Source organism: Gopherus flavomarginatus, chromosome 1 (assembly GCF_025201925.1).
Source record: "Gopherus flavomarginatus isolate rGopFla2 chromosome 1, rGopFla2.mat.asm, whole genome shotgun sequence".
Classification (NCBI taxonomy): domain Eukaryota; kingdom Metazoa; phylum Chordata; order Testudines; family Testudinidae; genus Gopherus; species Gopherus flavomarginatus.
In genome coordinates, this window is record NC_066617.1 from 128692645 (window position 1) to 128704678 (window position 12034).

Genomic DNA, 12034 nt, shown 5'->3' on the forward strand with positions numbered 1-12034 from the left:
CAGTGAACCTTTGAGATGGATAAAATATAGCTCATTCAAGCTGTGAAGAAAATGACACACAGTGCAGTGGTGAAGGAATCTCCATGCTCTTCCCACTCACCCTCCTATGGGTGTTCGCAAGTTGTTCTGTTCCCTGCAATCTCCTCCTCCCCCTGTCGTGATGGTCCTGCTTACTGCACATATATAAATTGAGGTAAACACCCACTCCTTTGTTTAAGATAGACCCATTTACCAACTTTACCTAGGCAAGGCCATCTGGTCTTGAACATATGCTAGTGACTTTCTACAGGGGGGAATTCAAAACTTTACATATAATGTTGCTATATACATTTTACCATGAAGTGACTGACCAGCAAGTTGTTAGTTTTCAAATGATCCCACTCACGGCATAATTTGTACAAATTATTTCACGAGTGTACAAGCTGTGAATGCAAAGTGCTTAAATGGGGTCAGGCCATTCATCTTCTGGTTAGAGCAAGGGCCCTGAAAAATGGAAGCTTGTATGCCCAGCCACTGAACTGCTGTGTGACTAATTGCTGAGTGCACAAGTCACTTACCTTCTCTGTACCTCTATTTCCCTGTCTGACACAGGCAACCTTGTAGATGAAAGATGCAATGTAATTGCAAATGATCAATCTCTAAGGAGACTGATGGGCTACCGTAAGGACCTGATCCAGTCCCCCCACTCTGCAAAGCTACCATGCAACTTTCAGATCTGGATGGAAGAAGCAGCTGATGGACAGTTATTCCCCTTCCTTCTGCCAGTAATGGTGAAGCCCTGATGGGAGATTGAACCACACACGTTTCTCTTCTGCGATGTATGACTGGCTTTCAAAGCAAGGTGTCTGCCCTTGCAAACTGGACTCTCCATTCCTGCTGGAAAAGGAGTTACTGGTTGGACCCCTCCTTGGAAAGCTCAAGAAGGTACACGTGTCATCTCTATCAGTTACATCTTCCATGCTCCCTGGGATTAGTAATTAAGGAAAGGATTTTAAACTGTGAAACTGCTTAAAATCCAAAGCGAAGCTTGGCCTTGAGTTCCAGAGTTTTCATGATTTTTGTTTGTTTGCATTTTTACCTGATTACATTGCTCCGTATTCTAAGTAGCAACATCAGAGGTCATGCTCTTTACCACTAAGAGGATCAGTGTGTTGGAAGTAGCTTCTAACAGGTCTCATGGTGTCCATGTGGGAGGATTGTTTGTTTCTATTATCAAATAGATGTTTCAGTCTATTGAATGTTTGCTGTGAGGGCTATTTCACGATCCTCTGTGGCAGCTTAGCACTATTTTAATAGTTGTGAAAAGAGCTAGTTGATACTTTGAGAAAATGATTGAAGTTTTCCACATACAAATCATCACATTTTCAATGATCCTCTAGTTCAAAAGCTTTCCTAAACTTTAACCCAAAACTTCCTTTCACCTTCAAACATTTTACCAATGGCTTCTGCCCCAGATAAGTCTACACTAGAAATGCCACCACCGCAGCTGTGGTACTGTAGTGTGGTCACTTACTGCAGCATAGGAAGGTATTCTTCTATTGATGAAGTAAATCCACTTCTCTGAGGCGGTAGCTAGGTCAACAGAAGAACTCTTAGGCTTTGGGTGACTTCATTTGCATCTCCACATGGCGTGAAATTTTTCACAGCCCTGAGCAAGGTCATTAAGCTGACCTAACTTTATAGTTACCAAATTGATTTAAATTTTTGTTAAAAAATTGGAAAACAGGTGCTTCAACTGCCAGGAACTTGTCTGAGAAGATTCAACTTAAGATGGATTTCAGTGGGTGAGATAGAACTACCCCTTCTGAAAACCCCAAAGGAAAGTATGAGAACAGTGATACACCCATAACTACAGCGTGTTGCTGTCATCTTACTCTAACCTCTATCATCATTTCAGATGTTGCTGTGGAGCTTATGGATCCATTCACACTAGTGCACAGTGAGAGAAAGGCACTGCCTAACTTAAAAGGGTAATGGCTTATTCACTTTGCACTGGTGTAACTTACTACGTAAGACGCACAGCAATAGAGAATCTGGCCCTCCACCTCTGGAAAGCTGTATTATTGCAATTGCAACAAGGCTTACACAAGGGGGCAGTCCTACCTTCTGGCATTCTTACAGCAGCACATCCACACCTCTGCAGTAGAACAACAGACAGCTTTTTTCTTGGCACGGGGACGGTGATACAGAATATGTATCTGTAGCTGTAGCTTTCTGGCTTTTAATACTTACAGATGGTGCCAAGGCCTAGGCATAAGTCACTTAACCAGCGGCCCATGCAGGGACCTCAGACTTTGGTTGTACATTAGTCTCTCCTTTTCCCCCCGTTTGGTTTTCTCAGGGCTGAACTGGTTTGGTCTAACTAAAGGGTTGGGGCTTTAGGGCACCTAGCTGAAATATAATAGCCTGTGATATTCAAAAGAGCAGGCGAGATGATCTGATAGTCCCTTCTGGCTTTAAACTCTATTAAGCTCAGTGTTTGCATTAGTGCTACTCCTGCTGTATGTTTTCAGTGGCTAAAACAAAGGACTTCAGTCTCCAGGCAAGTGACACATCCCATATTGCAGAAGAAGGTGAAAAAATCTCATGGTTCCTGCCAGCCTGAGCTGAGGGCCAATTCCATCCTGACCCCAAATCAGTGAGTGAGGCACACTAGACAGGTAGCTAGAAAGGAGTCCCTGTCTCATCTCACAGCACTGGTCCAGCCCATCCAGTGTCCCATCTCCAACTACCGCTAATCTCTAGTGTTTTAAAGGAAGGTGGGAGGGGAAAAAAAACATGAGACCATATCTGAACAACTGTCCATGGGAGAAAAAATTCCTTCCTGCCCAGAGCAGGCAACTAACTGAAGACCTGAAGCATGAGTTTTGATGCTAGTCATCTTAATGCAGTGCCACAGATGTTATGAGCATGGGTGGCATATGACCTGCCAACTAGGGGAGGCTAATCCCCAGCCCCACCCCTTCCACCCAAGGCTCTGCCCCTGCTGGAGTTGAGCCCCCTCTTTTGCCCTCCAAAGGAGCCTGAAGCTGACTGCCCCCCCCTCCCCGCCACCGGCCCAGTCCCACAGCTAGCCTCTGAGCCCCAAAGTAGTGCTGGGAGGGTGGGTGGTACATAGCCCCAGCCATGAAGTGCAGGAAGGCAAGTGGCATACATCCCTAGCTCCAGCGGCGCATTGGGGAGCTGGAGCTGGAGGACTGGAGCCACATGCAGGGAGCAGTCACAGCAGTGGGCGGCATCATGCCTTGCTGTTTGGGGAGGCAGAGCCTCCCCCAGCCTATGCGACCTGCTGCCCATGGTTATGAGCATGTTGAGGGCAATGCAGGTGATCCCATTTTCCCCTTGGCCTGTGAAGGAAGGGGATCCTGATCCCTTAGCCAAGTGGCAGGCCTGTTCAGGGAGAACAGGGGTTTCAAAAGCCAACGCCAAAGTGACCAGAAGGGCTAGTGAACAGGAGCAGTGAACAGGAGTTTTGTGAGGGAGCACAAGAGCCAGATACACTTACCGTTCTGTACATTTAGGCCAATCAACACCTAACTGCCCCCAAACAAAAAAAGCTGCAGGAGTAAAAAGAATGCAAGTAGGGTCCAGCAGCAGAGTGAGGGGCTATCCTGTTTGTTGTACCGAGTGCAGCATGTCTGATTACCTGCCCTGTGGGCAGGTAGCATATGTGTGCATTCGGTGCAAGCGGCCACTGGCCCTCAGAGGCACAGTATAGGCTATGAGACCAGAGTGGCTGAACTGGAGAAGTTGAGGATGACAGAGAGGTACATAGATGAGACTTTCTGGGGCACAGTGATCCCACCCCTAGTCTAACAGCCTCTGTGCTGTTGAGGAGGATGGAATCTCAGAGAAGGAGAGCATCAAACTGGAGTGAAGGGAAATGCTGTCGGGGGGCCTGGACCCAACTATGAGATCAATTCTGGGCCCCAAGGCAGAACACTCAATGGGCCCTTAGAAAAGGATGGCTGAGTTTGACTCGTGCAGGGCGGGCCCCACACTGCTGCTGGCCCAGGTGGAGCTGGACTGTGTGTGGTGGCTGGTGCAGGCACGCACATGCTGCGCCTGTGGTCCGCCTGACACTTGGGCGGTGCTGTGCCCAGGGCCGGTGCAACCATTTAGGTGGACTAGGCGGTTGCCTAGGGCACCGAGATTTGAGGGCGCCAAAAAGCGCCCTGGGACAGAGAGGGAGTCTGAGCTGCCGGCTGCAGCCGGCAGCCCAGGGTGTCCCCTAGGTCAGGGCGCCGCCGCGGCAGCCGGCAGCCCAGGGGTGGGGGTCTCCTGGCCCAGGGAAACCCTGGGCTGCCGGCTGCCGTGGAGGCGCACTGACCCTGGGTCAGGGCGCCGCTGCGGCAGCCGGCAGCCCAGGGTGTCCGGAGGGGGCGGCAGGCAGCTCCTGTGAAGCTGCCGCAGTCATGCCTGCGGACGGTCGGCTGCTCGCGTGGCTCCGGTGGACCTCCCGCAGACACCACTGCGGCAGCTCCACCGGAGCCGCGGGACCAGCGCGTGGGGCGGCAAAATTGCCGTCAGCCTAGGGCGCTCAAAACCCTAGTGCTGGTTCTGGCTGTGCCTGTGCTGGCTGGTGCCCAGCGAGCTGCTGGCTTCACTGCTGGGTGCACTCTTCCAGCATGGCCAGGCTTCCAAATGTCCATCTGCTGCCGAGTATAGGCGCCGACTCTGTGGAGCACCCACAGGAAAAAATGGTGGGTGCTGAGCACCCACCGGAAGCCTCCCCTCCCAGAACCTTCCCCACCCCGCAGCGCCTCCTGCCTGCTGGCAGGCCCCACAGATCAGTGCCTCCCCCTCCCTTCCAGCGCCTACCACAGATCAGCTGTTTCTCAGGTTCTGGAGGTGCTGCAGGGGACAGGGGAAGGACCGAGGAAGCAGCATGCTTGGGGAAGGGGGTAGAACGGGGCGGGGGTGGGAAGAGGTGGAGTGTTGGCAGAGTGTGGGCAGGGCCTTGGGGGAAGGGGTGGACTGGGGGCAGGGCCAGGGAGAGTACCCTAGGCAGTTTAGAAACTTGTGTGCCTAGGAGCTCAGAAGTGGCCAGGGGCACCCAGGCCCTTTTAAATTGCCTGGACCCCATGGCAATTGCCCCCTTTGTGGTCCCCTCCCTGGTTGGGACCCTCTTTCCAGATTATGTCAGGGTATCCTCTCACACTGTGGATACCCCTCCTGGGGAAGGAACCCCCGTCACTAGGAAAGCCAGGTAATAGTAATGGGGGATTCAATAATTATAAATGTAGACAGTTGGATTTGTAATGACCTGGAGACATGCATGGTGAATGGCCAGCTGGGTGCAAAGGTTGCAGACCTCTCAAGACATCTAGACAAATTTATGCACAGTACTGGGAAGGAGCTGGTGGTTGTGGTACATGTAGGTACCAATGACATAGGGAAAGGTAGGAGAGAGGCCCTGGAAGCCAAATTTAGGTTGCTAGATAAAAGATTAAAGTCTAGGACCTCCATGGCAGCATTCTCTGAAATGCTTCCAGTTCCACGCACTGGGCCAGTTAGACAGGCAGAGCTGCAGGGTCTCATTGCGGGGATGAGACGATGGTGTAAGGAGGAGGGTTTTAGGTTTATTAGGAACTGGGGAACCTTTTTGGAAAGGAGGAGCCTATAGAGGAAGGATGGGCTCCACCTAAATTAAAATGGAACCAGATTGTTGGCATGTAAAATTTAAAAGATCATAGAGGAGTTTTTAAACTAAGGGCTGGGGGAAAGCGGACAGGTGTGAAGGAGCACCCTCTTTGGACAGAGACTTCCCTTAGGCGATGATCTATTACTGAGGATTCTCTATATCCTAGTAAAGAGGAGATGGTAGAAGTTGATAAAATACAGGTAGGAACTGATGAGAAACAGTCAAATGAAAGAGTCCCATTCAATTACATCATGAAGGCAGACAACAAAATATTGATAAATTTTATAAGTGCTTGTACAAAAAAAGAATGCTAGAAGTCTGAATACTAAGATGGGTGAACTTGAGTGCCTGGTATTATGTGAGGATATTGATATAATAAGCATCACGGAAACTTGGTGGAACAGTGATAATCAATGGGACATGGTAATACCAGGGTACAAAATAAACAAGAAGTAGATGGCACTGGTGGGAGAGAGGCTCTACACGTGAAAGAAAGCATAGAGTCAAATACAGTAAAAATCTTAAGTAAATCAAACTGTACCATAGAATCTCTATGGGTAGAAATGCCATGCTTGAATAATAAGAGTACAGTGGTAGGAATATGCTACCAGTCACCTGACCAGGATGGTGATTGTGAATTGCTCAGGGAGATTAGGGCGGCTATGAAAATAAAAAACTCAATAATAATGGGGGATTTCAACAATCTGCATATTGATCGGATACATCTTCCCTCAAGACAGGATGCAGAGATGAAATTTCTAGATGCCGTTAATGACTGTTTCTTGGAACCACTAGTCCTGGAACCCACCAAGGGAGACAGACTTCTTGATTTAGTCCTCAGTGGTGCATAGGATCTGGTCCAAGAGGTGAATATAGTTGAACAGCTCAGTGATAGCAGCTATAATTTAATCAAATTTTACATACTTATGGGGGGGGGGATAACACTAAAAACCACAGAAGCATTTAACTTCAAAAAGAGAACTGCACAAAAATGAGGAAGCTAGTTAAATGGAAATTACAAGATGCAGTCACAAAAATGAAATGCCTGCAAGCTGCATGGTAACTTTTTTAAAACACCATAATAGAGGCTCAAATTAAATGTATACCCAAAATAGATTAAAAAAAATAGGAAGAGAACTAAAAAAAAATTGATACCAAGGCTAAACAACCGAGTAAGAGAGAGGACAGAAAGCTGTTGTCCGTGCCTCATTATGTAAGGATTTCATGCAGAAAACACATGCCTCACACCTTTGCATTGACCGCTGTCTTAACTGGGCTCAAGAACGTGTTTACTGGCCAGGACTGAATACGCAGCTCTGCTCCTAGATGAAAGGATGTGACACCTGTCAAATAAGAGAGAACCACCATCAGAGAGAGATTGTTACCACATGAACTGCCCACTCAACCTTGGGAAAAGGTGGGCGTGGACTTATTTACCTTCAATGAAAAGCAATACTTGATTACAGTAGACTACTATTCAAACTTTTGAGAGGTAGTTGCCCTGCCTGATACAAGAAGCAAGTCAGCAGCTGACAAACAGAAGGCCCACTTTGTGAGATATGATATTCTGAACTCTGTGTTCACCAGTAACGGACCCCAATTTGCCTTGGAAGAATGCAAGACTTTTTCATGCCCGTTGGAGTTTGACCACCACACCCCGTCCCCAGCATACCCCCAGAGTAATGGTAAGATGGAATCAGACAAGGCTGTTTGTTGTGGTTCAGAGCCATTGTTAGCATTTTGGGCGCACAGAACTACCCCATCATAGGTGTGCCCTAACAGTCCAGCACAAGCTCCGATAGGATAAAGGACCAAAACCCTGCTACCAATCAGGAGAGTCCTGTTGTAGCCAGACGGATGGAGATACCACTGAAAGGAGATGGCCAGCAATCAGAGAAAGGAGGCACTAGAGTACAAAAGCTCAGCCAAGGATCATCCAGCTATGGGCAGCGGATAACATAGGCTGGGGGACACGGTGCCTCCTCAATCAGCCAGACATGGCCCCACCCATGCTCCATCCCAGTCCCTCTCTCCTGCTTCCTGCTCTGTGTGCGGCAGCTCCCATTCCCCATGTGCGGTGGCCCTGGCTCAGGCTGGGGCTGTACCGCCTGCCCTCCCAGCACTCCGGGGCTGAAGGGACTGTGGCCACGTGCTGCCCACCCTCCTGGCATTCCAGGACCATGGGAGCTGCGGCCATGTGGGGCTCAAGCCGCCTACTGCCCACCCTCCCAGCGCTCCAGGACTGGGGGGGCTGTGGCTGCATGCTGCCCACCCACCTAGCACTCCAGGACTGTGGGGGCTGCGGCCAGGCCACTGGCACTCCAGGACTGGGCAGGCTAGCCTGTGGCCACAGTGGGGGGGACTCTGGGCTCCAGCGGGGGTGTATGGAAGGAGTGGGACCTTGGGTGGAAGGGGCGGAAGGAGGGGCTAGCCTCCCCAAGCCAGCAATTCACGTGCCGCCCATGCATCTAGCCCTGGAAATAGGCACTCCTGCGAGGATCCAGCGATTAGAAAAAATCACCAGGAAGAGTGGACTACAGAAGTCATGAGTGGTGCAGCAGGGTGACTACGCAAGAGGGTCAAGGGATCCAAAGGAACAGGAAGCTCTTACGAGCCAGCAGACACAAAGTCTACAAAGATCATCACAGAATGAAGAGACAGAGAACTACCTCGAGATCAAACCCACCGTGGGGGGGGATACTCCACGAAGACATCGTTTTCTAGACTCAGAGACAGGTGACAGAGATGGATCATTCCCGGTGTGGTCACCCATTCAGGAGACCAAACTCTTTAAGATGATGTAACAGTCTGAGTCTGTAGTAAAGACAGAACTCCAACTCGGGTATGTGGTAGCAACTACTAGTTAAAAAGGGACATGAGGTGGGGGTCTGACCATCAATTCTTTGTTTTTAATGTTTATATTAAAATAGTTGTAAAATAAGGATGATCAATGGAACTGGCATCAGAGGGCTCATGTTCCCTGGAGGGACTGTTATTGAGAAGACACCAGGAAAAAATGGGAAGTGGAGGAGTTGTCAGGAAGCAAGACAGCCACATGGACAAAGCAGTGCAGAGGGTTAAGTTCCACTTGTTCAGCTTAACCTGTATTTAGCTTCATTCTTTGCTTTTGCCACAACATTGCACTCACAGCTCAGGTTGAGGCGATTAGCTTCGATGACCACTAATTCCTAGCTCAGTCACAGACTTCCTGTGTGACCTTGGACAAATTACGTAATCCCTCTGTGCCTGAGTTCCACATCTGTAAAGTGGAAATAATAATACTTCCTTTCCCCCACCCTTTGACTTATCTATTTAGACTACATATTCTTTGGGGAATGAATTCTCTCTTACTATTTGTTTGTACAGTACTTAGCATAATGGGGCCCTGATCTAGCTGCTACTATTATACAAATAGTAATAGTTTCTTTCATTCTACCCAAGGGTTTTACAAGATGTCACTCGGAGTCGGAGCTGGTCTTATCTGACAATGGGAACAAGATGCTGGTGTGATATGGAAAAAGAGGAGTCTCAGAGTATCAGTGGGTTTTTTTTAACTTAAAAAAAAAACTAAGATATCTAAATGTGTAAAAATAATTAAAGGAATAAAAACGGTTCTTCAGCTCAACATAAGAACAGCCTGCTCTTCTTACATAGCAATTTTCTTATGTCAGGCAACTTCCCTCCACTTGTAGTGTGCAACTAATCAATGGTCTTGCTTGCCTGAACATTCTGAAGTTTACTTCCGGGTCCTAAATGTTCCAGTGTTTCCAGGAGGCTGACAATGTTCTAACGAAGTGCAAGGACCCAATGACATGCCACGACAAGCCAGCATTTTATGATTCTCCATAGAAACCTAACTGTATTTTAGCATTATGGTGGGAAGAGAGAGGCTATGTGCAGAGTTGAAATTATTCGGGGGAGAAGGGGTTTTTTGATTCTGAGTAAGGAGAGATATGGACTCATTTGTTCCCAGTAATCTGTGTTACCTTTCAACCACCCCAGTGAGAGTTATTTCCACTGCAGTCAGAACGAGTATCGCTCATACCAACCATACATAAAGACTCAGGTCTGATTCTCAAGTCTGGGACAAAGGCAGCAGTAAGTCATCTTTGCATTCCCCCACTTTCTTGGGCTGACCAGTTGCAGATTTGGCCCAAATTACAGGGTAGAGCAGCCTTAACTTGTAACATTTGTCACATATCCTGCCAACCACGCACTAGAACTGCTGTGAAGGGAATCCAGGCCTCTCTGCTGCCCTGGCATTTCATGCTTCTGGAGCCGCTGCAGCATCGGTTCGTTCCTTGGCCTCTCTGGCACATTTCCTGGGCACTGACTCTCAGTCTCGTGCTCCTTCTCAAAAACAGGGCTTAGTCCATGTGCCCTAAGCCCCTAAGAGAGGGCTGGCCCCCAAGAGACCCCAGTCACTTAAACACACGCCTCTCCCAGAACTCCATTCACAAGGCATGAAGCTTCTGGTTTACAGTTATGAAGCAGTTAACAGAAACACACACTTTGCACAGTCTAATGCCTTTTACACTTAATCATGTAAAGCACAGGAGAGAACAGCTCATACAAAACAAACACTAAACACATGTCCCTGCCTAGTTTCCTCACCACTCCAGGGCATTCTTTGGACTGGAGCCCAAATTCCTTAGGCTGTCCAAAGTCCATCACGGCTCAAGAAAGCAAGCAGGGTTCCCCTACCCAATGAGGCTGCTACATGCTGGCTGACCTCTCCCTCCTGCAGCCCTGCACCCAGCTTCTATGACCTTGTTCTCATACCCCACGCTTCCTTTTCCTGCCTGCCACCCCTTGTTCCTGTGTGTTTCTTTATTTAAACTCCTCCTGGTCACCTGGCCTTTTTTCTTCTACTCCTGGTAAGTTTCCGCTGCTCCTGCCTTTCCCTCTCTCTCCCCAGAGGAATGAGCTACACAGTTTTTCCCCCCTAAAGATGCAGCTGCTTTTTTGCATAACATTTGCAAGGGCTAATTACCATTGTTCACCTTAATTATGTCCCTTTGTATTTGTTGATGTGTACTTGCCACAGGACCTGCCAGCAATGGTAGAGCCGCTTACATATATGCACTCGTGATACAGAACGTTTTTCGTAATACAACTTCACAACAGCAATCAGAATGAAGTTGTACAGACATTCACCATTAGTCACAGCATTTTACACTCACTTGGCACACATGTGTATGACTATACAAGGTTCCAGGCAGTGGAGAATCACTGAATCAGGCCCACTGTGTTTATTTCACGTCCTATTTCGTGGTGTTTCTTTTACTTTAGTTTCTTCCTCCTGTGTTACATAAGTGAGTGCACATAATGAGATACTTGCTGCTGAGCACGTTTCGCTCCCCTTACAGTCAAAAGTGGACACTGCATCTCTCAAGGTGTGGCTCCACATGTGTGCATGCCTCAGGAGTATTGTAAGGGCACAAGACCACAAAATACAAGGGCCTCTAGCTGCCTGAGAAGTGGGTGGAGCCAATGGGCTTGTTTTATTAAGTGTTTTTGTTACTTGTTTTAACAGCTGCCTAGAAAGTCCTGAGTTGAGGCAAGTTTCTTCTTTCACAATCCCCTTTTTATTCACATTGAATAAGGCTTCTATAGCTGATAGAGCCACTGCTCCCAGAACACTCTAAATATGGTCACAGAATCATTCTCAGAAGCCTGGGAAAGTAGGATTATCCCCATTTGCAAGCTGGGGAAACTGAGGCAAGGAGCCGTGAAGGGCCTTCCTGTACCCATCATCTTCTTTGACCACTCATTGCCATGCCTATTTTCTATATCTCTCCCTATATCTGGAACTGTCTTCCTCCTCCAGGACACCAAGGTGTCTAGCTCCTCCTAACAACTAACATTTTACAAACCAACAAAGCTTTAAAAGCATAGGAATGGAGGAGTTACCCACCTGATCAGACCGGTGGTCCATCTAGTACAGTATCCTGGGTCCAACAGTGTAGGAATATAGGCCCACATTAGACCTGCATAGGTGTTTTAGACTGAGTTTGGATCTTGATATGAGTTGTAGGCCCAAAGCATGTAAAAGGATGAGATTGTGAGAAACAAAAGTTATTTGCATTAAATTTGTAGAGACATTTAGAGTACCAGTGTTATCTCACTTAAGGTTTGGTTTGAAGTAATAGAAATAAAGAAAATATGATTAACTGGGTACAAAGTTTAGTAAATAATTGGTTAGAAATGCTCGGTCCAGTAGCTAGGGAGAAATATGGCCAACCGAGATAAAGATGGAAACCTTGAGAAGAAAGGGGACCAGCCATGAATCTTCTCTTAAACAAGCCAGGGGAAAGATTGACTCTAAAGGTTCAGGCTTTAGCTAAGGTACAATGCCCAGCAATAACATCACTTTTTTGTTATAGTGTA